We start from the raw sequence: 24,295 nt of genomic DNA on the forward strand, positions 1-24,295 counted from the left end.
GCAAAGTAGGTGGGCCTTATTTATAAGCGTAGTGTCAAAATAATTCTCCGTGTTGTGACAAAGGACAGGGTAGTGACGAAGTATCCCAGCAAACATAACTTCTGTCTTGAAATTTTAGTATACGCTGAGGCATTCACTCAGTCTCAAGACCTGGGACTCTGTATCCTTAGAGAGGAGTGTTAAATTTTAAGTTTAGCCTGAAGCTGCTTCCTTACATATTTTAAGCTCTGCCTAAAGGTTTCTCTATAAGTAGTGAACTGTAGCCTAACTGGATGTGTGAACAGACATAACCTACTCTTGTAACAAGTAGCCAAGTCTCAGCCAATCCCAGAAGCCAGACTTTACCACTCATAGGCAGCCAACTGTTCAAACCGTGTTCAAATAAGGCAAACGCCCAGCTCTCATCAATCCGGCTGTTTCTGTACCTCACTTCTGTTTTCCGTATGTCATTTTCCTTTTTCTATCTATAAATTTTTTCCTACCACGCAGCAGTGCTGGAGTACCTCTGAACTATTCTGGCTAGGGGGCTGCCCGATTCACCACTTGTTCTTTGCTCAATTAAACGCTGTTACATTTAATTTGTCTAAAGTTTTTCTTCTAACAGGAGACAACACGTAAGGTATGGTCTGGAAAAGGAAAAATAATAACACTAAAGACTTAAGAAAATCTTTGTGGTCAACTGAAAACCTTATTAGATTAAAAAGATAAGCCGGCTGCGGTGGCTCATGCCTGTAACCCCAGCACTTTGGGAGGCTGAGGTGGGCAGATCACTTGAGGCCTGGCCAACATGGTGAAACCCCCGTCTCTACTAAAAATACAAAAATTAGCCAGGCGTGGTAGCAGGAGCCTGTAATCCCAGCTACTTGGGAGGCTGAGGCAGGAGAATCACTTGAACCCAGGAGGCAGAGGTTGCAGTGAGCTGAGATTGTGCCATTGCACTCCAGCCCGTACTACAAGAGTGAAACTCTGTCTAAAAAATAAATAAATAAAAATAAAAAGGAAAAGGAAAAATATCAGGCAATCCCAAAATAAATGATTTTAATGTGCAATTTCTAGAACATAGATTTCTTATCACTATGCTATAAGAAAAATAAAATTATATTGAACAGCAATCATTTTAAATATTTTCGAAACCTTTATTCCATGAAACTTAGTGAGATTTCTGCATTTCATATATTTCCACTTATTTAGTACAATTCAGATCTAAGTCTGTTGTAAGAAGTATCAGGCCGGACGTGGTGGCTCATGCCTGTAATCCCAGCACTTTGGGATGCCAAGGTGGGTGGATCTCCTGAGGTCGGGAGTTCGAGACTTGCTTGACCAACATGGCAAAACCCGTCTCTACTACAAATACAAAAATTAGATGGGGATGGTGGTGTATACCTGTAATTCCAGCTACTCAGGAGACTGAGGCAGGAGAATCACTTGAACCCGGGAGGCAGAGGTTGCAGTGAGCCGAGACTGTGCCATTGCATTCCAGCCTGGGCAACAAGAACGAAACTCCATCTCAAAAAGAGATATCAAATCTCTTTTGCTACCAGTATTCAATGACTCTTTTTGTAGTAACTATACTGTTGGCTGGAAACTCTTTTCAACTAAACATGAGATTGGAAATATATGGTCTACGATGAATTACATGCACATAAAAGAGAAATTGGTCAATCATCACAAGACAGTGTTTTTCTTCCATTCAAGCCTCTCCTTCTGTAAGAAACTTCTCCTGAGTTACTGAGATTTTACATATCATTTTGTGAAAGCTTTTCCCTATTAAATATTGGAGTATTATTGATCTGCAGTTGTACTGTTTAGCCTGGTGGGACATTATAATATCTGGGGAGATTTGGACAATTCTTCCTCATGCCTCACTGTGCAGTACTGTTGTGCCCACAGCAGGACCCAAGCATCCTTGTGCCTTTCCCCTAAATGCTGAAAGCATTCACAATCCTCATGGCAACAAAAAAGCTGCCCCAATTAGACAGGCGTGGTGGCAGGTGCCTGTAATCCCAGCTACTCAGGAGGCTGAGGCAGGAGAATCGCTTAAACTAAGGAGGCAGAGGTTGCAGTGAGCCAAGATTGGGCCACTGCACTCCAGCCCGGCGACAGAGCAAGACTCCATCTCAAAACAAAAACCAAAAAACAAAAAGCAAACAAAAAAAATACTGTCCCTCATTTCCAAAATTCCCCCAAGGAAATGGTATTATAATGGGACCAGAACAGGAGGAGCGAGGATCAGTTGTGGGGAAAGCAGTTTTAATCAGAGACCCACCAAATCAAGAAGATGGTGAACTAGCATTCTTAGGTACTTTATTTTATTTTATTTATATTTGAGATGGGGTCTCGCTGTGTCGCCCAGGCTAGAGTGCAGTGGCATTATCTCGGTTCACTGCAACCTCCGCCTCCTGGGTTCAAGCAATTCTCCTGCCTCACCCTCCTGAGTAGCTGGGATTACAGGCACCCGCCACCACGCCCGGCTAATTTTTGTATTTTTAGTGGAGACAGGGTTTCACCATGTTGGCCAGGCTGGTCTCGAACTCCTGACCTCAGGTGACCCGCCGGCTTCAGCCTCCCTAAGTGCTGGAATGACAGGCATGAGCCACCGCGCCCAGTCTGAAGTACTATTTTAAATTTTAAAATTTACCATAGGGTTTTAAAGGGAAACTTGGTATAGGAGACACGTGGGAGTGGTGCAGGGTGCGGGGTCTGTGGTGAGTCTCGTTGGCTCGCCTGTCAGGGTTGGAGCTATCTTGACTTCAGTCAGATGATAGTGAAGTAATTGTTTGCGACTCCCTCCAAGCAGGAGAGTCTATGTGGGGTCTCCGATGGGGTCTCCAAGCCTGGTTTGTTTCAAGATCAGCCTGTGGGATTTCTTAAGTAAGGGCATAATTACATAAGCATGCATTGCCTAGACAGGGAAGAAATGGAGGGTAAGAGGGGAGGGAAGGAAGAAAAACAAAGTGGACAGAGGTCCCCAATTAGAATATCATCCAAATAAGAACCCCAGGTCTACACAGCAAAGGAAAACTCAGGCTGGGCTACCCTGCCCTGCTGTTTTGGCCAGTCCCTACCATGCACCAGGTTCTCAGGGAAGCCTCCCAGGAGACCAGTAAAGCCAGTTGTATTGTTCTCATTTCACACTTAAAGAAGCCGAACTCCAGAGGGATGAAGTGACATGCCAAGGCACTGACTCCAGTGTCTTCATTTGCAAAGTGGCTTGGAGCAAGCACGCAATACATATTTATTGAATGAATTAATAAAGAAACGGAGGGATTGTCAGAATTGTCTAGCACCCAGTCTAGTGTGTTTCTGGAATGTGCAAAATCAAAACTGTAAAAAGAAAATAAAATTTCAGGACTTCCAAATGTATTGTGGCCAGGGGAAAAGTTAAGCCTTGTAAACTGAGTCACATAACCCCGGCTGTTTTTGGATGTTTTTTGCTTCCTGACCTTTGTGTTGAAATGTTATGTATTAACCAGATCCCCTATTCTTTATTCAAACAGACTAAATGACTTTGGAGACAGAGACCCTGGTGATTGTTACTTTTTCACAAGTGAATGTTAAGCAACCCCCTTAGAGTGTAATCAATCGTCCAAACAATCTTGTATCTGTATGTTAGCTTTTGTATGGAAAACCTTACAATACTGTTTAGCACCTCCATTTTCGCCTACATAATATAGACCATTCTCACCTTCCACCCCACCCACCCCCGCCCCCCCGCACTGCTCTTGAATAAACTCTTTCAACTAGATCTTGAGCTTTTTGATTTTTTTTTTTAGGTTGACAAAATAAATGTGTAGAATCCGACAAATCATAGAATAAGAATTCCTGGCAGGGCACAGGGGCTCAAGGGCTCATGCCTGTAATCCCAGCACTTTGGGAGGCCAGGACAGGTGGATTACTTGAGGTTGAGAGTTCGAGACCAGCCTGGTCAACATGGTGAAACCCCATCTCTACTAAAAATAAAGAAATTAACCAGGCATGGTGGTGCACATCTGTAATCCCAGCTACTCAGGAGGCTGAGGCAGAAGAATCACTTGAACCCGGGAGGTGGAGGTTGTAATGAGCTGAGATCATGCCACTGCACTCCAGTCTGGGTGACAGAGTAAGACTCTGTCTCAAGAAAAAAAAAAAAAAAAAAAAAAAAAAGAATTCCTACTTCCCACAAGGGCTACAGGAATTAAACAAGACCCATGTTTTTAAAGTACCTGGTACGTAATAACTCCTTTTCCTCCCTACATTCTTTACCCCACCCTCACTCTCCAAGGTCAAGGTCAATATTCACCTTAATAAACAACAAACCAGTATTCTATAACAGCATTTTACAGATTGCAAAAGCATTTTTCTCTATATTATCTCACTTGGTCTTCATTTATTCAAAGAGTTGGTTCCAAGCATCCACTAGGCACCAGAGACACCAGCCGGGGAGAAAGACAGATCTTGTTCTTAGCCCCTCTTGGATCCCCACGCTTCCTCCTTCCACCCTTCAAGATGGAATTCTGCTTCATTAGCATTGGAAGCAAGTCTTTGGCTAAACCCTGCCCTGTACAATCTGGCTTTGTGTTAAAGATTACACTCTAACCAGATCTGCAGCCTCTGGTGAACCTCTTTCTCTTCCAAGTGAGGATTTGGCTTTTAAAGGAGCTATCTCCCCGCACCCTCACCAACACCTAAAAATACCTTGGAGATATGTCTTGCATGTCAGGAACAGGTTTATTCTGGGAACACCAGCTCCCCACTCTGGCTGGCTCAATACGGGGTCCTATGTACTAAGAGAGAATCCAGCACTCACGATAGGATCTTAGTAAATACTCATGATTGGAACAAAGGAGGGAAAGAAGGCAGAAAGAACTTTTCTGATTGGGTCATCCTTTCTCCTTATGTTTGTAGTGAGCTGTGAAATACACGAATTTCACATGTATGACTTTGCTGCCCTCCAAGAGCCACCAGAGCTAAACTTTTAATTATAGCCATTGTGTTTTAGATTAAGGAGCTTTAAAACATTCTTTGCAGGGAGTGCAATGAATCAACCCTTAAGAAATGCAAATTTTTTCAGCCTTTTGAGGAATTAACTCTTAGAAGCAATTTACTTAAAGGGAGAGAAACCCTAATAAATTAATGAATCTAGACCAGATCATCAATGTCTGTTCCCATCAGTAAAAGATATAGTCTTGCAAAAGAAAGAGGAAGAAAAAAATCAATCCCCATCCTGATTAACGCAACTGGATCCAGCTAGCAATACACAGAAAATGCATGGGACAGAGGAACATGGTAACCAACACCAGGGAGATGCAGACAGCAAAATTCAGCTAAAATTCAGGGGAAATTCTAAAAGACAGATGTACACATTATTATTTTCTTAATTGCTTTTAAAACTTGAGAGAGAGAGAGAGATAGAGAGGAAACCTTAAAAGAGGTCTAAGAGAACACATCAACCAATTGTTATGTGTGGATATCATATGGATCTCACTAGAGCATACATTTTTCAAGGTGGTGGTGGACCATTGTCACCGGTGGAGCAAAAACTGCTTCTTGGATGATGGAAAAATCTTAGCTATTATAATGGTTTGTGGCTCTCCAAAGGGCTGCAGAATCCAAAGAAATATAGAGTATATCTGTGCTATTAAAATTTCATTAGGAGAGGGAAGGCTATGATGACTGGGAAAATATGTCTATGAAAGCTCCTTAGGGGGACCATGATGAAAAAGGGTTTGAAAACACTGAATTAGAACATATGAGTTGATATATAAGATATATATCATATATATATAAGACAGGGAAAGTATCAAATACTTACTGGATATTTGATGAAATACTGCTATTATTTTAGGTATGATAATGGTATTATGGTTACATTATAAAGAGTGCTAATATTTCAAAGATAACTACTGAGACATTTACAGATGAAATAGAGAGTAGAGGAGAGTCAAAACAGGGGAAGAGGAAAAGCAGAGCTAGAGAGCCAAAGATGAAAGAAAAGAAAGATTAATTGATGTTTCTCAGAGCAACAGACTTTCTTCTCATTGTATTTCAGGACCCATCTTTTCTTAGACTGTGGTTGCTAACCAGTGGCCCATGGATCACATTCAGCCCACACATTTGTTTTGTTTGACCCTCACAGTGTTTTAGAAGTATTTGAACCAACATTTTAAAATGAAAGATTTCACTGAAAACTCTCCATCTCTAGTTTCACTTGAGAAATCATACCCTCCAGATCTTGTACCTGAGCCCATAACAGAACCTCTGTTCTTCTGCTCATCCCAGCTGCCAGGGATCACACTGGAAATGCCCACACTCACACCCTGTTCTGCCTCTGAAATGGGCCAGCAGCCTGATATGTTCATTTCACCTGCTGCCCAGAAAAGGCAGTGCACTGGAGAAAAGAAGGTTTTTGCAACAAAAAAGAGTTTAATAAATGCAGAGTCAGCTAAGTGGAAGGACAGTTTTATTATTACTCAAATCTGCCTCCCTGAAATTGCAAAGGCCAGGATTTTTTAAGGGTAGTTTGGTGGGCAGGGGACTAGGGAATGGGGTCACTGATTGGTTGGGTCGGGGATGAAATTATAGGGAGCTGGAGCTTGTCTTCTTGTGCTGAGTCAGTTCCTTGGTGGGGATCCAAGACCAGATGAGCCAGTTTACCAGTCTAGGTGGTGCCAGCTGGTCCATCAGAATTCAGGGCCTTAACAATACTTTGAACACCAATCTCAGGTCTTATAATAGTGATGCCATCTACAGAAGCAGTTAGGAGGTTCGGAATCTTGTGGCCTCTGGCTGCGTGACTCTCGAGCTGTAACTTCCGATCTTCTGGCTAATGTTAGTCTTACAAAGTAAGTCCAATCCCCAAGGAAGGATTGGTTAGTTTTGGGAAGGGGCTGTTATCATCTTTTTTTCAAAGTTAAACTATAAACTAAATTCCTCCCATAATCAGCTCAGTATACATCTAGGAATGAGCAAGGACAGCGTGGGGGTTAGAAGCAAGATACAGTCAGGTCAAATGTCTGCCCCTGTCATAATTGTTGCAAAGGCACTTTCACTTCCAATCTTTTCCTTCCTTGCTAGCCCTTGATGAATGGAAATTACATCATTAACAATGACTGGGCCGGGTATGGGGGCTCACACCTGTCATCCCAGCACTTTGGGAGGCCGAGGTAGGTGGATCACCTGAGGTCAGGGGCTTGAGATCAACCTGGCCAACATGGTGAAACCTTGTCTCTACTAAAAATACAAAAAATTAGCCGGTCACGGTGGCGGGCGCCTGTAATTTCAGCTACTCAGGAGGCTGAGGCAGGAGAATCGCTTGAACCCAGGAGGCGGAGGTTGCAGTGAGCTGAGATCCTGCCATTGCACTCCAGCCTGAGCAACAAGAGCAGAACTCCATCTCAAAAAAACAAAAACCAAAACAAACCAACAAAAAAGCCAGTGGCCACCAGTCCTTGCACACCAACTGTGGGCTGGGCAGAATTTGGCAACATTATCTCATTGAACCCTCTCATCAAACCAGGAGATAGTTACTGTTGGCATCTCCCATTTTACAGATGATGACACTGAGGCTCAGAGAAGTGAAGTAACTTACTCAAAGCCACACAGCCATTTGGAATTCAGACCTGGTCTTTCTGATTCCAAAGTCTGTGTTTCCATGTCATATTGGCCACTGCCTCCTTCATGAGACCACAGCACATGGCCTCAGTCCCCTAGACCGCTGGACAGTCAGTCCTGATCTGAGCAGGGAGGCAGAGGTTGCTCCAGCTCCCCAGGGAACTGGCTTCAGTCTGGTTGTTCCTTGACAGGGAATATCTACCATATCTGATCCAGATAAGACAATTTTTTAGATCCTCTTCTCTATACAAGGGGAATATTAAATTATAATACTCTGAAATAAAATAATAATGAAATCATGAAACATATTTTTCATGTGTAAATGGAAGTTACACTATCAAACAAAAATATGACATCTAAAAATGTGTACTTTGCTGTTTTAAATTTTAAACACAAATAAGAGCTTTAAGTGATTATGCAGAATGACAGAGTTAAAGAAACTCAAGGTCAGTTTCTTCATCTTTACAATTACTGTGCTATTTATTTCAAATCTATTGTTCAAACACAGGAATATACAGTATCACAGGGGTAGAGACAAACTTCATCCAAAGTGAACTCGAACAACTCTGCATCTTTACAAATTTATACCCAAAAGAAGAATGTACAGCTGAATTTGAGTTTGTCAAGGCTGACTGTGTGACAAGGAACGCTCAGAATTAATTTCCATGTAGAGGCTGGGCATGGTGGCTCACATCTGTAATCTCAGCATTTTGGGAGGCCAAGGTGGGTGGATCACTTGAGGCCAGGAGTTCTAGACCACCCTGGACAACATAGTGAAAACCCACCTCTACTAAAAACACAAAAACTAGCCATGTGTGGTGGTGTGCACCTGTAATCCCAGCCACTTAGGAGGCTGAGGCGGGAGAATTGCTTGAATCTGGGAGGTGGAGGTTGCAGTGAGCCGAGATCATGCCACTGCACTCCAGCCTGGGAAACAGAGTGAGACTCTGTCTCAAAAAAAAAAAAAAAAAAAAAGAAGAAGAAGAATTAATTTCCATGAAGAATAATATTTTTAAAGAGTAAGTGATAAAAACGTGCTAATCAGAAGCTGATGTACATTACTCTCATAATACATTAGATCTCATGCCTTACTCACATGCACGAATTCTCGATAACAGCCACAGCAGTTGTTTAGACATAGACCAACAATTTCTCTTCAAGGAGGGGTATTATATCATGAACATTGTTTAGAATTGCAGGCACATGGTTATAATTTTAAAAGCAAGCTAACTTTCAGTTGATTTTATTATTGCCGTTAAATTCTCAGACCATGTACCCCTCGTTGCCTCCCTGGGTGAGCACTCCCACAATCTTGGCACCACTGTGCCAAGTGCTCTGGAAGCTGGGCACTGCTGGACCCCAGGCTCCCTCTCCTGGAGCTGACATCCTTCCTTGAGTCCAGAAGGGCCTCCGGGACCCTGGCCCCAAATGTGAGCTGCCCACTAGAGTGACAGAGTGGGGAGAGAGCCCGAAATCTGTCATCAGAACGGTGGGCTGGAATCCTAGCTCTGACACTTCACTTCACCTCTTTAAGCCTCAGTTTCCTTTTAGCAAAAAGAGGTTAAGCAAGAAAAACAGGGGTGCAGGGAGAGGCAAGCAAGATCACAAACTCTGAGCTGGGGTTCAGAGCATGGACAGGGTTCTCAGGGAATGAGAGCTTCCGAAAAACCTAGCACAGTCTGAAGGTGCATTCATGGAGGTAAAAATAGCTGCCGTTTATGAGCACTCACTATACATCTGCCACTTTGCCTATATTATCTCATTTAATGTCACCCTCATCGTAATTCTGTGAGGTGAATGCTGTCATCCCCATTTTAACTGTGAGGAAACTGAGGCTCAGAGAGGTGAGTGGATCTGCCCAAGGTGTCACAGCTGAACCAGAATTCTAGCCCAGGCTCTACACATTCCAGAGCCCTCCAGATCCAAAGAGGAGACTGCTTTACCTGCTCTGTGTGGGGTCAAAGGGAGACAGTTCCATTCTGGGCATCCCCCTGAAGCCAGGGGCACAGGAATCCAGGTCCTGTTGATGGAGCTAGTGCTGCTGACCCTGGTAAGAGGTCACCAGGAAGCTGGCCTGAGTTCTAGCAGGGAAGATGGGTGTGCTTCCTGCTTGGCTGCTCTCACCTTCTTAAAGGTCTCCTTAACAACAGAGTGAAAGACGGATCAAGGTGCTCTTGTGCTTTGGGTCAAGCAGCCGGGCAGCTTCTAGATCAAGGAAGAGGTGGCCTTGGGCCTCCAGTTGGCAAACGCTCAGGGAGACAGTGCAAGCACTTGGCCCTGGAGGAGACACAGTGACAGGAGGATGGGCCTGTATCCTTATCCTGCATCCTTATTTTAGATTTTGGAAATGAAAATTAAGAGAGGCAAAATGACTTGTCCAAGGTCACGCAGCCTAAAAGTGCCCGCATTGGGCCTTGAACCCTGCTCCGTGAGGCTGCACAGTCTGCGACTTTTCTGCTGAGCGTAGCTGCCCCAAGGGTGGCTTAGAGCACCGGGGTCTGCGGACCTTCCTCGGAAGCCACAGCCTCTGTGATCTCTCACCGCGAGAAGCTACCGCAGGAGTGACGATTCTGCAGCCTCTGCCTACGACTTTTTCTATTCCGGGTGTGGGGTGCGTAATTAGCATACATCTGAATACATTTTCCATTTTTAACAGGAAAGAGAAATACATGGGAAAAGAGATAAAAAGCTCCTGTTAACTAGTGAGGCTGTGTGTCATGCTCCTTTAGATTCTGCCTCACGTTCCTCCTTCCACCTAAAAAGCCCTTCCTCCCTGCTGCCATCAGATAAACCCCGCTCCATCCTCCCAGGCCCTGCTCACAGGTAGCCTGTGTGGAGGCTCCTGGGGCACTCACCGGCTTCTCCCTTCCAGCCTCCCTGGACCGTGTGCATCCCTCTTCCAGACTCAGTCACACTGTATTCTGACTTACCCCGATAGAGAGCTGCCTGGGGTTGTCCTGCCTCTTGTACATTTGCCTCAGGAGACTCGCTTGGCTGAAAGGTTCTAGAAAGTTCTCTCAACACTGCAGTTGCCTTGACACTCTGCCTGGAACAGCCAGCCCAGAGTGGAGGGACTCCACAAGACTCCAGGGCTGATTTCAGACTGCAATGACTCCATTCTGGCTTTGGGGTCTATTCTGAGGGTCCACCCAACCCCAGGTTGTACTCCCCAACGCTGTGAGGACACTGTTCTGTCTCAGCGCTAGGTTGATGGCTAACCCAAGCTGCAAAGGATTCTCCATAGAGCACAAAACTACCCCAAAGGTAAGTCAGATGGCAGCCACCTGGAGGCCCTGAGTCCCCTCCAGCCTATTGGGCTAAGCGTATTCCTTGAAACTAACTCACACCCCCATTCTAGACATCTCCCTCTCCCTCAGTCAGCCTTGGCGCTCATCTCCTTTTCTGAGTTCTCACTCTCCATGCTACCTTTGCTTCCCACTCTCTCCCATGCTGAACGCTGGACTGATCATCTCACTCCCCCATTGCCAGGAACACAAGCTTCTGTACATAAAAGATTTTTACTCAAGTTTTAGGACTGTGGAGAGTAGTGATTGCACATCACACAGCAGAGGCAACAGCTTCAACCTGAATATTATTCCAAAATTATTATCCTAAGATCTATCTGCCACTTGCCCACCATGGGGAATCTGGCTACATTCGTGCTTCGGTGCTAGCTTGTTGCCATATCCCCTATTTCTTTCTGAAAAGAACTCAAGCCCAGCTGAACCACAGCTGACCTGAAGACCAATGTATGAGAAATAACTGCTTGTGGTAAGCCACTGAGATTTGGTGGAGCAGGGGTAGGGTGGGATTTTACTCAGCACAAGCTGACTAATACAATCATCGAATCCAACTCCCACGCAATGCATAAAGCCACCCCTCATCATCTCTGACAAGCTGAAATCAAACCTCAGCTTGCACACCTCCAGTGATGGGGAGCTCACTACTTCACACGGCTGACCAATCTCATCTCTGGACAGTTAGATCCTAACCTATCTCCCATCCAAGTTTGACCATTGGTCACAGCTCCCTCTGTCGCTCCTCCTTGGCCTCACAAAGTCCCCCACTCCCCAGCACCAACTGGCCAAGACCAAGCAGTGACAGTGTTATGCCCCCAGTCCCTCCTCCTCAGACCCCCAACTGCTCCTATACAGCATGGCTCCCTGTGCCGTCTCCTCTCTACTTCATCTCCTCCACAAGGGCAGAGTCTGGAACTAACCATCATGGCCAATGAGTGTGGCCAGTGGCCAGACCCTTGTGTCTACTGATCTAGACAATATGCCTCCATGGGAAATACCTAAATTCCAGAAACAGACTCTGGAACCCACAGACTTGGGGGTGGATCCTGGCCCTGCCATCTCCTGCTGTGCCCCTTGAACAGGCAACTTCATTTCTTGAAACCTAACTGATCTCATCTGTAAAATGAGAACAACCGTTGCCTCCACATCGTGCATCATACACTAAGTCCAGTGCCTGTAACCGCCCAGTGGGTTCTCTTTCCCACACCCCAGACAGAGCTGATTTATCAAGGCAGGGGAATTGCAATGGAGAGAGTTTAATTCACACAGAGCGGGCTGAACGGGAGACCAGAGTTTTCTTATTACTCAAATCGGTCTCCCTGGAATTCACGGGCTAGGGTTTTTCACAGGTAGTCTGGGGAAAGGGATGGGGTGGCTGTTGACTGGTTGGGGGGTATAATCCAAACGGTGTAGGAAATGATCCTCCTGCCCTGAATCGCTTCCGGGAGGGGCCACAGGAGAGTGGGTGGGTCCAGATGGAGCCACCATCGGAGGGTGGATCCTGGTGGAACCCTAGGTGTCAGACATGCAAAAAATCTGAAAAGATATTTCCAAAAGGCCAAACTTAGGTTCTACCATAGTGATGCTATTTGCAGGTGTGACTGGGGAGTTGCGTATCTTATGACCTGTGGAATAATGGCTGGTGGTTGTTTATGTCTATACCTTAGCAGAATTCAGGCTCCTGTTCTGTAGTCTGGCAGCCTCTCGTTAGCTTTAGGAAGGTGGTTGAGTTTTGGGGAAGGGCTGTCATCAATGTTTTTTTTCTTTTTTTGAGACGGAGTTTCGCTCTTGTTGCCCAGGCTGGAGTACAATGGCACGATCTCGGCTCACTGCAACCTCCGTCTCCCGGGTTCAAGTGATTCTCCTACCTCTGCCTCCCAAGTAACTTGGATTATAGGTGTGCACTGCCACGCCTGGCTAAGTTTTGAATTTTTAGTAAAGACAGGGTTTCCCTATGTTGGTCAGGCTGGTCTCAAACTCCTGACCTCAAGTGATCCACCTGCCTCGGCCTCTCAAAGTGTTGGGATTATAGGCATGAGTCACCGTACCCGGCCTGGCTGTTATCATTTAAACTGTAAACTAAATGTCTTCCAAAGCTAGCCCAGGAATAATCAAAGGCAGCTCGAAGCCTAAAGGCACAAGGCAGGCTGGCTAAATCAGCTCTCCCCCACTGCCACAATTTTCTCATTGATGTCATTTTGCAAAAGTGGTTTCGTGCCTGCCACATTAAAAAGCACCTGCCACCTCAGCAGAGCAATGACAAGAGTAATTGTTTACTACTGACCCCCATGAAACTTACTGTCACCTATAGTTCTTGAATAATGTATTCTTTTTAAAACATTTTATAATAAAAAAAGATATTAAAATACTCAAACAATACAGAAAGAACAAAGAAGAAAGCACATCCGATCGCTCATGGAGAATACTGTTAAAATATTTGCTAATACCCCTTTGATTTTAGAAGGACAATGCCAAACTTCTGCCTCCTCACTTATCCTTGAGGGAGGCAGCCCAGGGGAGAGGAATAAAGCAGCCCTTGAGGCCACGCAGACTAGTCTTGGTTCCCAGCTTTGTCACTTGCTGGTTGTGACCCTGGATCAGCAACTTCGCCTCTAGGAGCACTGATGTATCTTTGGTAGATGAAGAGATTTTTCTTAACAGATTTATTGAGATATAATTCAAATACCGTCTGCATTAGTCCACGTTCACGCTGCTGATAAAGACATACCTGAGACAGGGTAACGTATAAAGAAAAAGAGGTTTAGTGGACTCACAGTTTCTCGTAGCTGGGGAGACCTCACAATCATGGTGGAAGGTGAAAGGCAGGTCTTACATGGCGGCAGACAAGAGAGAATGAGTCAAGTGGAAAGGGTTTCCCCTTATAAAATCATGAGATCTCATGAGACTTATTCACTACCATGATAACAGTATGGGGGAATCCCCCACCATGATTCAATTATCTCCCACCAGGTCCCTCCCACAACACATGGAAATTATGGGAGCTACAATTCAAGAAGAGATTTGGGCAGGGACACAGCCAAACCACATCACCATCCAATTCGCCCTTTTAAAGTGTACAGTTTAATCTTTTTCAGTGCATTCACAGAGCTGTGTATCCATGATCACAATCCGTTTTAGAATATTTTCATCACCCAAAAAGAACTGCTGTACCCGTTAGCTGTCACCCCTGACCCAGGTAGCCAACAATCTACTTTGTCTCTCTAGATTTGCCTGTTGTGGACGTTCATCTCGTATGTGGGCTTTTGTGACTGGCTCCTTTTCTCAGCACAGTGTTTTCAAAGTTCACCCATGTTGACTGATTGGATGTTTTTAAACTTATTAACCTGGATTGTTTTTACGTCCTGGCTCCTCCCACAGACAATGCTGGTTTTGCCATTGCTGCTTCTCCAGGTCTCACAAGAGCTTTATATGATCCAGGCCTAGCAAAAAGGGCAAAGAAAAGAGCACATCAGAAAGGAGTTCATCTGTGTTCAGAGAGTGGAGGAGGGAGGAGCGTGTGTACTTGCTGGGTGGAGGGCATTGGGTGAGGCTGGGCGAGGAAGGGGCTGGAGCCCTGGGGGTTGGCTGAGGATGGAGGGAAAATGGGCATGAACAAGTGTCCAGTGGGTTAGGAATCGGATCCTCTTTAATCTTTTCTAGTGCTATTTGTAAAGTTGAGAATTCCTGATTTTATTATTGGGCTGCACTTCTGTGGAAGAATTGTTGCAGAGATTGGGCTGGTCTGAAATCTTCAAGAGTTCTCTTGGTGACCCAGCTAAGGCCCTGCACAGCTCAGAGCGATCAGGGCCTCAGACACCCAGGAAGGGTCAGTTGCTTTACATTCCTTCTCATTTAATCCTCACAAATCCATGAAGCGGGTACATTTTACTGATGGGAAAACCAAGGCCCCTCATGTGGGGATGCAAGGAGCTCTCAGACAGCTTGTCCACTGCTTGCCTTGCATTGCTCTGCCCACAAACTGGACACAAATGATCTCCAGTCACAAGACTGTTGGCTTGGGGCATCTGAGTCAGAGGGCCCCAGGCTGCACTGAGATCGTTTTACATTTTACCATGTTTTTTTTTGGCTTTTAAAATAGTCTAGAACTATAAAACTCTCAGAAGAACACACAGGAGAAAAGCTTTATGACATTGGATTTGGCAATATTTTCTTGGCTATGACATCAAAAGCACAAGCAACAAAAGTAAAAATAGATAACTTGGACTACATGAAAATATAAAAGTTCTATGCATCTAAGGACAGAAGCAACAGAGTGAAAAGGCAACTATGGAATTAGAGTATTTGCCTATCACGTATCTGATGAGGAGTTAATAACCAAAATATATAAACAACTATGATTCAACGACAGCAAAACAACCCAATTAAAAAATGGGCAAAGGACTTGAATACATATTTCTCCAAAGAAGATATTCATATGTCCAACAAGCACATGCAAAGAAACTCAACATCACTAATCACTAAGGAAACGCAAATCAGAACCACAATGAGATATCACCTCACACCCATTAAGATGATTACTATCAAAAAAATAGAAAATAAGAAGTGTTGGCATGGATATGGAGAAATTGGAACCCTTGTGTACCATCGGTGGGAATGTAAAATTGTGCAGCCTCTGTGTAAAACAGTATGGCTGTTCCTCAACAAATTAAAAATAGAATTACCATATGATCCAGCAATTTCATTTCTGGGTATTTATTCAAAAGAAAGGAGGGCCTCAAAGGGCTATTTGTACAGCCATGTTTATTTACTTATTTATACATTTTTGAGGTGGAGTTTCACTCCTGTCACCAAGATTGGAGTGCAACGGCGTGATCTCAGCTCACTGCAACCTCTGCCTCTCGGGTTCAAGCGATTCTCCTGCCTCAGCCTCCCGAGTAGCTGGCATTACAGGCGCCCGCCACTACGCCTGGCTAATTTTTGTATTTTTAGTAGAGACGGGGTTTCGCCGTGTTAGCCAGGCTGGTATTGAACTCCTGACCTCAGGTGATCCGCCCGCCTCAGCCTCCCAAAGAACTGGGATTACAGGTGTGAGCTACCGCGCCCAGCTACAGCCACGTTTATAGCAGCATTACTCACAATAGCCAACAGGTGGAAGCAACCTGCGTGTCCAACGACAGATGAGTGGATAAACAATATGGGGCCTATACACAATGGAATAGTACTCAGTCTTAAAAAGGAAGGAAATTCTGATGTATGCTACATGGGTGGACCTTGAGGACATTATGCTGATTGAAATAAGCCTATCACAAAAGAACAAATACTCTAATTCCACCTATGCGACCTACCTGGAATAGTCAAACTCATAGAGACAGGAAGTAGAATGGCGGCTGCCAGGGGCTGTGAGGGGAGGAGAATGGGGAGTTAGTGTTTCATGGGTGCAGAGTTTCAGCAGGGGAAGGTGAAAAGAGCTCTGGCAATAGATGGTGGTGATGGCGGCACACAATGTGAATGTACTTAATGCCACTGAGCTGTACACTTGAAAATAGCTAAGATTATAAATGCTTTATGTATTTCACTATTATACAATTAAAAAAATATATACAGCCCAGAGTCGTTTATGTTTTCTTAGAGGTCATGGTTGCAAACTCCCGGAAGACCCCAGGTGGAGTTGTGAGTTGCTTTTTAGGCAGGTGCGGGGTCTGCAGCCCCTGAGAGCCTTTTGGTTCAGCCACCTCTGGCAAAGCAGCACAGAGTCTGAGACAAACACCACCACCACCATCCCCGCACCCTCATCAGCACACAGCGCACTCACACTCACTCATCAGATTCTATCTTCCCAGAACACCACCCACCCGAGTGATGATTTCACAGATAAAGAAGAAGCTCAGAGAGGGTGAGTCACTTGCCCAGGGTCACACAGCTAGTAAAGCGGAGGAAGGCCCCACACCCAGGTGCCTGTTTCCAAAGCTTGCGCTCCTCCCTCAACTTCTCTGCCACGTGGCCTGGGGTCCAAGTCACACTGCTAGATCCCTCAGAAAATCTCTCCACCTTATGGCTCCTCCTAGGCCTCAGCCTCCTCTCATAAAAAAGGAAAGATGGGGCCAGGTGTGGTGGCTCACGCCTGTAATCCCAGCACTTTGGGAGGCCGAGGCGGGTGGATCACCTGAGGTCAGGAGTTTGAGACCAGTCTGGCCAACGTGGTGAAACCCCATCTCTACTAAAAATACAAAATTAGATGGGCGTGGTGTCAGGCGCCTGTAATCCCAGCTACTCGAGAGGCTGAGGCAGCAGAATCGCTTAGAACCTGGGAGACAGAGGTTGCAGTGGGTCGAGATGGTGCCACTGCACTGCAGCCTGGGTGACAGAGCAAGACTCTGCCAAAAAAAAAAAAAAAAAAAAAAAAAAAGATGGAAAGATGCAGTTTTAAGATGTGAGTGAATGCACTCATTCAGTCCCTCAGCAGCTATGACTGGTACCTCCTATGCTCCAGGCGCTGCCCTGATCCTGCAAAGGCAGTCAGGATGGAGGAACAAGGGCTGTGGTCTCATGGAGCTTACACTGGGGCAGAGGGACAGACAATAAATACACAGATAGGAGCCTCCCAGAGTCAAGGTGCCCTGCAGAATACAGAACAAGGTTAAGAGTGTTTGGGGAGTGCTGCTTTCGCTGGGGTGACCTCCCGGAGAAGTAGAATCAAAGGGGCCAGCCTTTAAAAAGAGAAATTATCAGCCAAAGTGGTGCGAGCAAACTTGGCTTTACAGAAAAACAGAGAAGAGGCCCGTGTGGCTGGGTGCACAGAGCTAGGAAGGTGGGTGGGCAGGAGGCAGCCCCTGCAGCTGGAAGCCAGAAGCAGGTTCAGATGTGGTTCCCACTGAGGAGGGTCCTCGGAGACCTCCTTGGAGGCCCTGAATGAGGATTCCTGCTGAGAAGGAGGGTTTGAGGAAGCAAGTGGCATGAACAGGGAAGAGACCTGGCTCTGAATGAGCTACGTGAACTGTACACACGACTGCACACCCACGAGCTCTGACGTGCTTGATCTTCTAGGGCCCCCGTTGTGGAGGGGTAATCTCCAAATTCTGGAGGGTTCTGTTTCATCCTCTGGGCAAACAGGTATACCTTGGTGCTAAGTCAGCTACAACCTGTTCTTCTCATTTCCTTCCCTGTTTGCCTTTCTGGGCTCTGGTGGGCTCTGCACCTGGATTCTGACCTTACCTAGGATGTACCCATCTGAGTCACTGGAGGGCAGGCCACAGTGGCAGTCACCAAGTGGGCAATGGGGCCACAGGGCAGGCCCCGCGCCAGGCAATCCTTGAGGGAAACAAGGCCTAGGAGGGAGAGAGCAGCGAGGACAGTCTAGAAGAAAAGGGAAAATTAATGCTGGGTGGAGATTAACTGGTGATTGTGTGGAGAAACTGAGGCCTGGAGAGAGGAAGGGACTTATCTAGAGCCACGTGGCTAGTCAGAAACACTTTGGACTAGATTCCAAGTCTCTAGCAGACCCCAATGTGAGGCCTTCTCACCAAGCCCAGAAATCTAAGTGGTCTGGCTGGGCATGGTGGTTCACCCCTGTATAATCCCAGCACTTTGAGAGGGTGAGGCAGGTGGATCACCTGAACTCAGGAGTTCGAGACCAGCCTGGGCAACATGGTGAAACCCCATCTCTACCAAAATACAAAAAATTGGCCAGACATGGTGGCAGGTTCTTGCAGTCCCAGCTGGGCAGGAGGCTGAGGCATGAGAATCACTTGAGCCCGGGAGGCAGAGGTTGCAGTGAGCTGAGATAATGCCACTGCACTCCAGCCTGGGCGACAGAGTGAGACTGCATCTCAAAAATAAATAAATAATAAATTTTTAAAAATTAAGAATAAACAATAAAAAATAAATCTAAGTGGTCCTGGTGCGTAATAATGATAATAATAATAACAGTGGTTAATCATCATTAAGCTCCCCTTCTGTGGCGGCATTCGAAGGCATTTTCATGTTGAGTTCCTTTGCTTTTCACAACAACTCTATGAGAGAGAAGCTATTCACATCTCAGTTTCATAGAGGAGACAACAGGTGAGGTTACACAACAGGATTCAAGCTTTAGTCTATTGCCTCCAGAGCCCCACTCTTAACAACCACGCTGGCTGCATGATTAGAAAAGCAAGCCACAAGGCTCAGAGAGGGAGAATGGCTTATCACGGCCACTCCGGCCAGCAGGAACACTCAAGTAATAGTCACTGTCCTATACAATTTCCCAGAGGGTGTGTCTTCTTTGTCTTTACCATTATATTATTATTATTACTATTATTATTTTAGAGACAGGATCTCTGTTACCTGAGCTGGAGTGCAGTGGCACCACCATAGCTCACTGCAGCCTTCAACTCCTAGGCTCAAGTGATACTTCTGGTTCAGCCTTTTGAGGAACTGGGAATATAGGCACACGCCGCCATGCCCAGCTAATTTTTATTTTTATTTTTTGTAGAGATGGGGTCTCTCTACGTTACCCAGGCTGATCTTGAACTCCTGGCCTCAAGCGATTCACCCACCCTGGCCTCCCAAAGTGCTGAGATTATAGGCGTGAGCCACCACACTCGGCCCTTTGTCTTTATATTGATGGCACCGAGTATAGGAACAGGCTTGGCACAGAAAATATTGCTTGAACTGAAATTAATTGTGGTAACAAGTTTTGCTTAATTGTTGCAGTTTCATTCTGTGTAGTTAGCAAGAAAAGAGGGCAATTTCAGGAAGGAAGGGGACCAAACAAACACCCGGACTGGGCCTGGTTGCGACAGAAAGAACAAGAGCTTTCTGTTAAGTCAACATTTCCTTGCTGCAAATCTATGCGATCTGCGACAAGCCATTTCACCTTGCTCAGCCTCAGTTTTCTTATCTAGAAAAATAAGGATAAAATGTCTAGCCTCACGGGGCATGGATCAACTCAATGAATGAATGCAAAGCAGGGGTTGACAATATTTTTTCTCCCAAGGAGCAGAGAGTAGGTCCTTTCGGCTTTGTAAGCCATACAATCTCTGCCACAACTTCTCAACTCTATCTTTGTTGCACAAAAGCAACCACAGGCAATATGTATTTACAAAAACAGGCAGTAGGCTGGATTTGGCCCCCCGGCCATGTGTGCTGATGCCTGATCAAAGCCAGGGATACATAGGACTTCATCATGACTTTCATGAGCTCTAGGTACTTGTGCCTTCATGCGTCCTTGTTTCCATAGCAGAAGTTTGTGGACCCTAGAAATTTTTTTTTAACATGAAAAAATTATCTTATGATTTTTTAGAAGAAATTAAAATATTTTGAGGGTCCCTAAAAGTATCGTGGGCCTTAGATCTGTGCCTATGTGCCTGATGGATCGGTCAGCACTTGGCAAGCCACAAGCAGGTGCTCAGGGAAATGACACTTCCTGTCCCATCTCCTTCACTTTACTGAGTCTACCTGTGTATTTGTCTGCTCAGGCTGCCGTAACAAAATACAACAGACCAGTGGCTTAAACAACAGAAATGTGTTTTCTCACCGTTCTGGAGGCTGGAAGTCTGAGATCAAGGTGTCCACATGGTCACTTTCTGGTAAGACCTCTCTTCCTGGCTTATAGGTGGCCGCCATCTCACTGTGTGCACATCCGACCTCTTTGAGCAGGTGCAGAGAAACAGCGCTCTGACATTGCTTCTTATAAGGAAACTAATGCTGCAGGATCAGAAACCCATTCTTATGACCACCTCATTTCGCCTTTGTTACTTCCTTATTATCTCCAAATACAGCCACACTGAGAGTTAAGGCTTCGACATATGAATTCTGGGTGAGACACAGCCCATCTATAGCAGCCTGGAATAAGGTAAGGGGAGGAAGCAGGAAGACTTCTGCAGAGCAGCTTACAAGAAAGTACCTGTGAGCGCAGGATCTGCGATGAGGTAGCCTGGGCTTTAGATCCTGGTGGACCCTCACTGGCATTTACCAGAGAAATCATTTCACTTTTCCTGCTCTCAAGTTCCTCAGGTAAAATGGGGATAGCTATGGTTTCCACCTCACTGGACTGCTATGGAATGTGTGGCAGAAATTCAAGAGAGGATCTGGCACATGGTAAGCACTAGATCAATGTTAGTGATGGTGATGGTGAGGATGATGATCATGGTGATGGTGATGGTGATGATGGTGATGGTGATAGTGAAAATGATGATGACGGTGATGGTGATGGTGGTGACAGTGAGGATAATAATGGTGATGGTGATGATGATGATAGCAATGGTGAATGATGATAATTATTACTGTGGTGATTATTATTATGGTGATGATGGTGATACTGATGATGGCGAGGATGATGATGGTAAGGATGATGATGGTGATGGTGATAATGTTGGTAATGGAGATGATGGTGATGGTGATGATAAGGATAATGATGGTGATACTGATTATGGTGGTGATGATGGTGAGGATGATGATGCTGGGGATGAGGATGGTGATGGTGACAGTGATTGCTATGTTTTAAATGTTTTTGTCCTTGCCAAAACTCATGTTGAAACTTAATCTCTAATGCAACAGAATTGGGAGGTATAGCCTTTGGGAGGTGATTGAGTCATGAGGGCTCTGCTCTCATGATTGGCAGTTAGGTGCCCTTGTAAAAGGGCTTGATGGGGGGAGTTCACCTCTTTTTGCCCTTTCCATCCCTTCTGCCATGTGAGGACATAGCATTCCTTCGCTCTGGAGGATAGAGCAACAAGGTGCCATCTTAGAAGTGGAGACTGGGCTCTCACCAGACACCAAATCTGCTGGTGCTTTGATCTTGGATTTCCCAACCTTTGGTACTGTGAGAAATACATTTCTATTGTTTATAAATTTCCCAGGCTGTGGCATTTTCTTGTAGCAGCACAAATGGACTAAGAGAGTGATGATGATGGTGATGTTGATAATGGTAATGGTGATGGTGATGTTAATAGCAAGGATGATGGGATGATGGTGGTGATGGGTGATAGCGTTGATAATATAATGGTGATGATAAGGATGATCTTATAAGAAATGCACGGACAGTGGTTGGATGTCCCCAGTGGCTAGGGTCTTTTAGCTGAACCTAAGCCTTCCCATTACCAATGCAAAGAAGACCCACTAAAAGCAGTAGATGCTGGCATCTCTGGGTGAGAACACTGACACTTAATCTCTTTCTCTGGGCTCCTTGCAAACAAACTATCTGTTCAAACTCTTCTTCCAGATGGACAAATAATTGTCCCTTTACTTATCTCCAATACTTTGACACCTACTAAATGTCTTGAAGTTAGCATCAGACTCACAGGTTTAAGAGTTCAGAACATCACATGACTGCCTCCACTGCAGATGCCGCCACACATTTCAGGTACCACTCACACTTCTAAAAAGTCAGCTATAAATTCACGGGTCCCAGACTCCCTTGGGTTTTGTAGTTCTCATAGAACTCATTGAAAATACTAGATTACAAGTACAGTTTTATTACAAACAGAGAAGGACTAACGGAGTGAAGAGGCACAAGGCAAGGTTTGGAGAGAGGGGTGCGGAGCTTCTGTGACCTCTCCTTGTGAAATACAGACACATCGCTTTCCTGCCACATTGGTGTGTTCACCAATTAGGAAGCTCCACCAAGCCTTGGTGTCCAGGGTTTTTACTGCAGTTTGATTTTGTGGGCACGACCGGTTAAGTCACTGGCTGTATGATTGAACTCGACCTCCAACCCCCTTCCTTTCCCAGAGCTTGGGCTGGCCCAAAATGCCAACCCTCTAATCTTTCTGGAAACCAATCTTCATCCTAAAACTATCTAGGGGCCCACCATAGGTCACCTCATTAGCATAACAAAGACACTTTTAGAACTCAGAAAATTCCGAAGATTTTTGGAGCTCAGTGCCAGAAATGGGAATAAAAATACATTTTTATTATAGCACATTTTCCTTAGGCAGCCCCCTCTTCTCCTTCCTCAAAGTCTTAATTGAATTTCTAAGCTCTGAACTTTTTCCTTTGAACTTGGGAGACATCTGGTCCCTGGAAATGACCTTGGCAAGAGCCAGTCTTATCCCTTAGCCATATGGGGGCTTATTCTGCTTATGTTTAGATAACCACGAACCCTCCCTTAACTTCCTTCTGATCCGGAGCCGGAGCTTCAGATCAGTTGTGCTGGACCCCTGTTGACTCCAATAGGCATGCCACCATGTCCAAGAGGCCAAAGAAGAGACCCGAAGCCAGTGAATAACACATAGGGTTTTTTGAGGGCTTACATATGGGATAGTCTAAGGGCAGTGGACTGGACAGGAGAACCACTGCCATTTGTAAAAAACATGTAGTTTATATAGCAATCTTCACTCAGCACACTCTACCTAGCAACCTCTATTTAACTCAAAACAAAAGGCCTCCATCTCCTGTATGGCCTTCATTCCAAGGAATGGGCCAGGGGTTCAGATGTTCTTTGTGGATAAGGAGTGAATCTCTGGGTTGGCTACTCCCCGATTCCCCAGCTAAAAACTCTGAACCAACATTCTTCTTAGAACATAGGGTCATTCTCAGGGTATGCTTGAGTTATTGCTGTCAGGTGTGTCTCCTGTACAAGGCCTGAACCCCACTTCCTGGGCTAAGGCTGGGACCCTCACCCATCTATGTCCTCTGATGGATCTGCCCAGATTCCCCTGTCTCACCTGGCCACTGCCCAAGACCTCTGGCTGTGCTTTCTTGACTCACCCCAACTTCAGATCCTGAGCTAGAGAAACGTAGAATTCTGATTTGGAATGAGTCTTGAAAAGATGTAAGTCCAACTGCCAATAACACATTCCCAGCTCTGCCATTTGCTAGTTGGATGATCTAGAGCAAATCACTTTGTAAGCAGACAGGGAGGGTCTCCAGGGACTATAGGAATTTAATCAACTCATCAACTCGAGCAATCAGCCTGTTTTACAGCCTTCTGCCTTGCAGCCTGCTTTTCCCCAAACTCCATGTGGAATGCTGTCACCTAGTCAGTTGGAAGCAACGTCTGACAGACCCCGGCAACTTAGAGGTAAACCCAAGTGAACATTCCTCACCATCACACTGAAGTCTCTACCCATGGAGGAGCTATAGCGTCACTGTTGTAACACGGGACCTATGTGCTGGCCTGAGGACTCACTGCATCTGTGCCACTGGGACCCCTCCTCTACCTGCGATGATGCCCCCTCTCCCCTCTCCATCACCCCATAAAACCCTCTTCTCATTTTCCCTCGGGGAGACACTGCTTTGGAGAATACTCCCAGTACTTTTTTTGACTTGCGATAAGTAATAAAACTCCTATTGATCAAAACCTGTATTCTCGTGGAGGGTTGGTTGTTACTCACCAGGTGAAAAAACCAACCCTGTTTTTTTGGGGGTGGGTAACAGCTTCAAATTCAGAAGATTCTATTTCCTTATCTGGAAACAAGAAAAATAATGCTACATGAATCAGGACTACTCTAGGCTTTGCTGGGGTAACA

At 45.4% G+C, this 24,295-nt stretch overlaps 1 long non-coding RNA gene across 2 annotated transcripts in view; it reads right to left on the bottom strand.

Moving 5' to 3' along the window:
- Positions 1–22,111, bottom strand: part of LOC144329605 (uncharacterized) — a 76,137-nt gene extending 54,026 nt beyond the window's left edge. The window contains exon 1 of one of the 2 annotated variants that reach the window (XR_013395018.1): positions 20,362–22,111. This is a non-coding gene — a long non-coding RNA (uncharacterized LOC144329605). Of the gene's footprint in view, positions 1–10,445; positions 10,942–20,361 lie in introns of those variants that run through there. The other variant, XR_013395019.1, reaches the window with a different exon arrangement.
- Between the last annotated feature and the right edge of the window lie 2,184 nt (positions 22,112–24,295).

This window comes from Macaca mulatta, chromosome 6 (genome assembly GCF_049350105.2).
Source record: "Macaca mulatta isolate MMU2019108-1 chromosome 6, T2T-MMU8v2.0, whole genome shotgun sequence".
NCBI classification, from domain to species: domain Eukaryota; kingdom Metazoa; phylum Chordata; class Mammalia; order Primates; family Cercopithecidae; genus Macaca; species Macaca mulatta.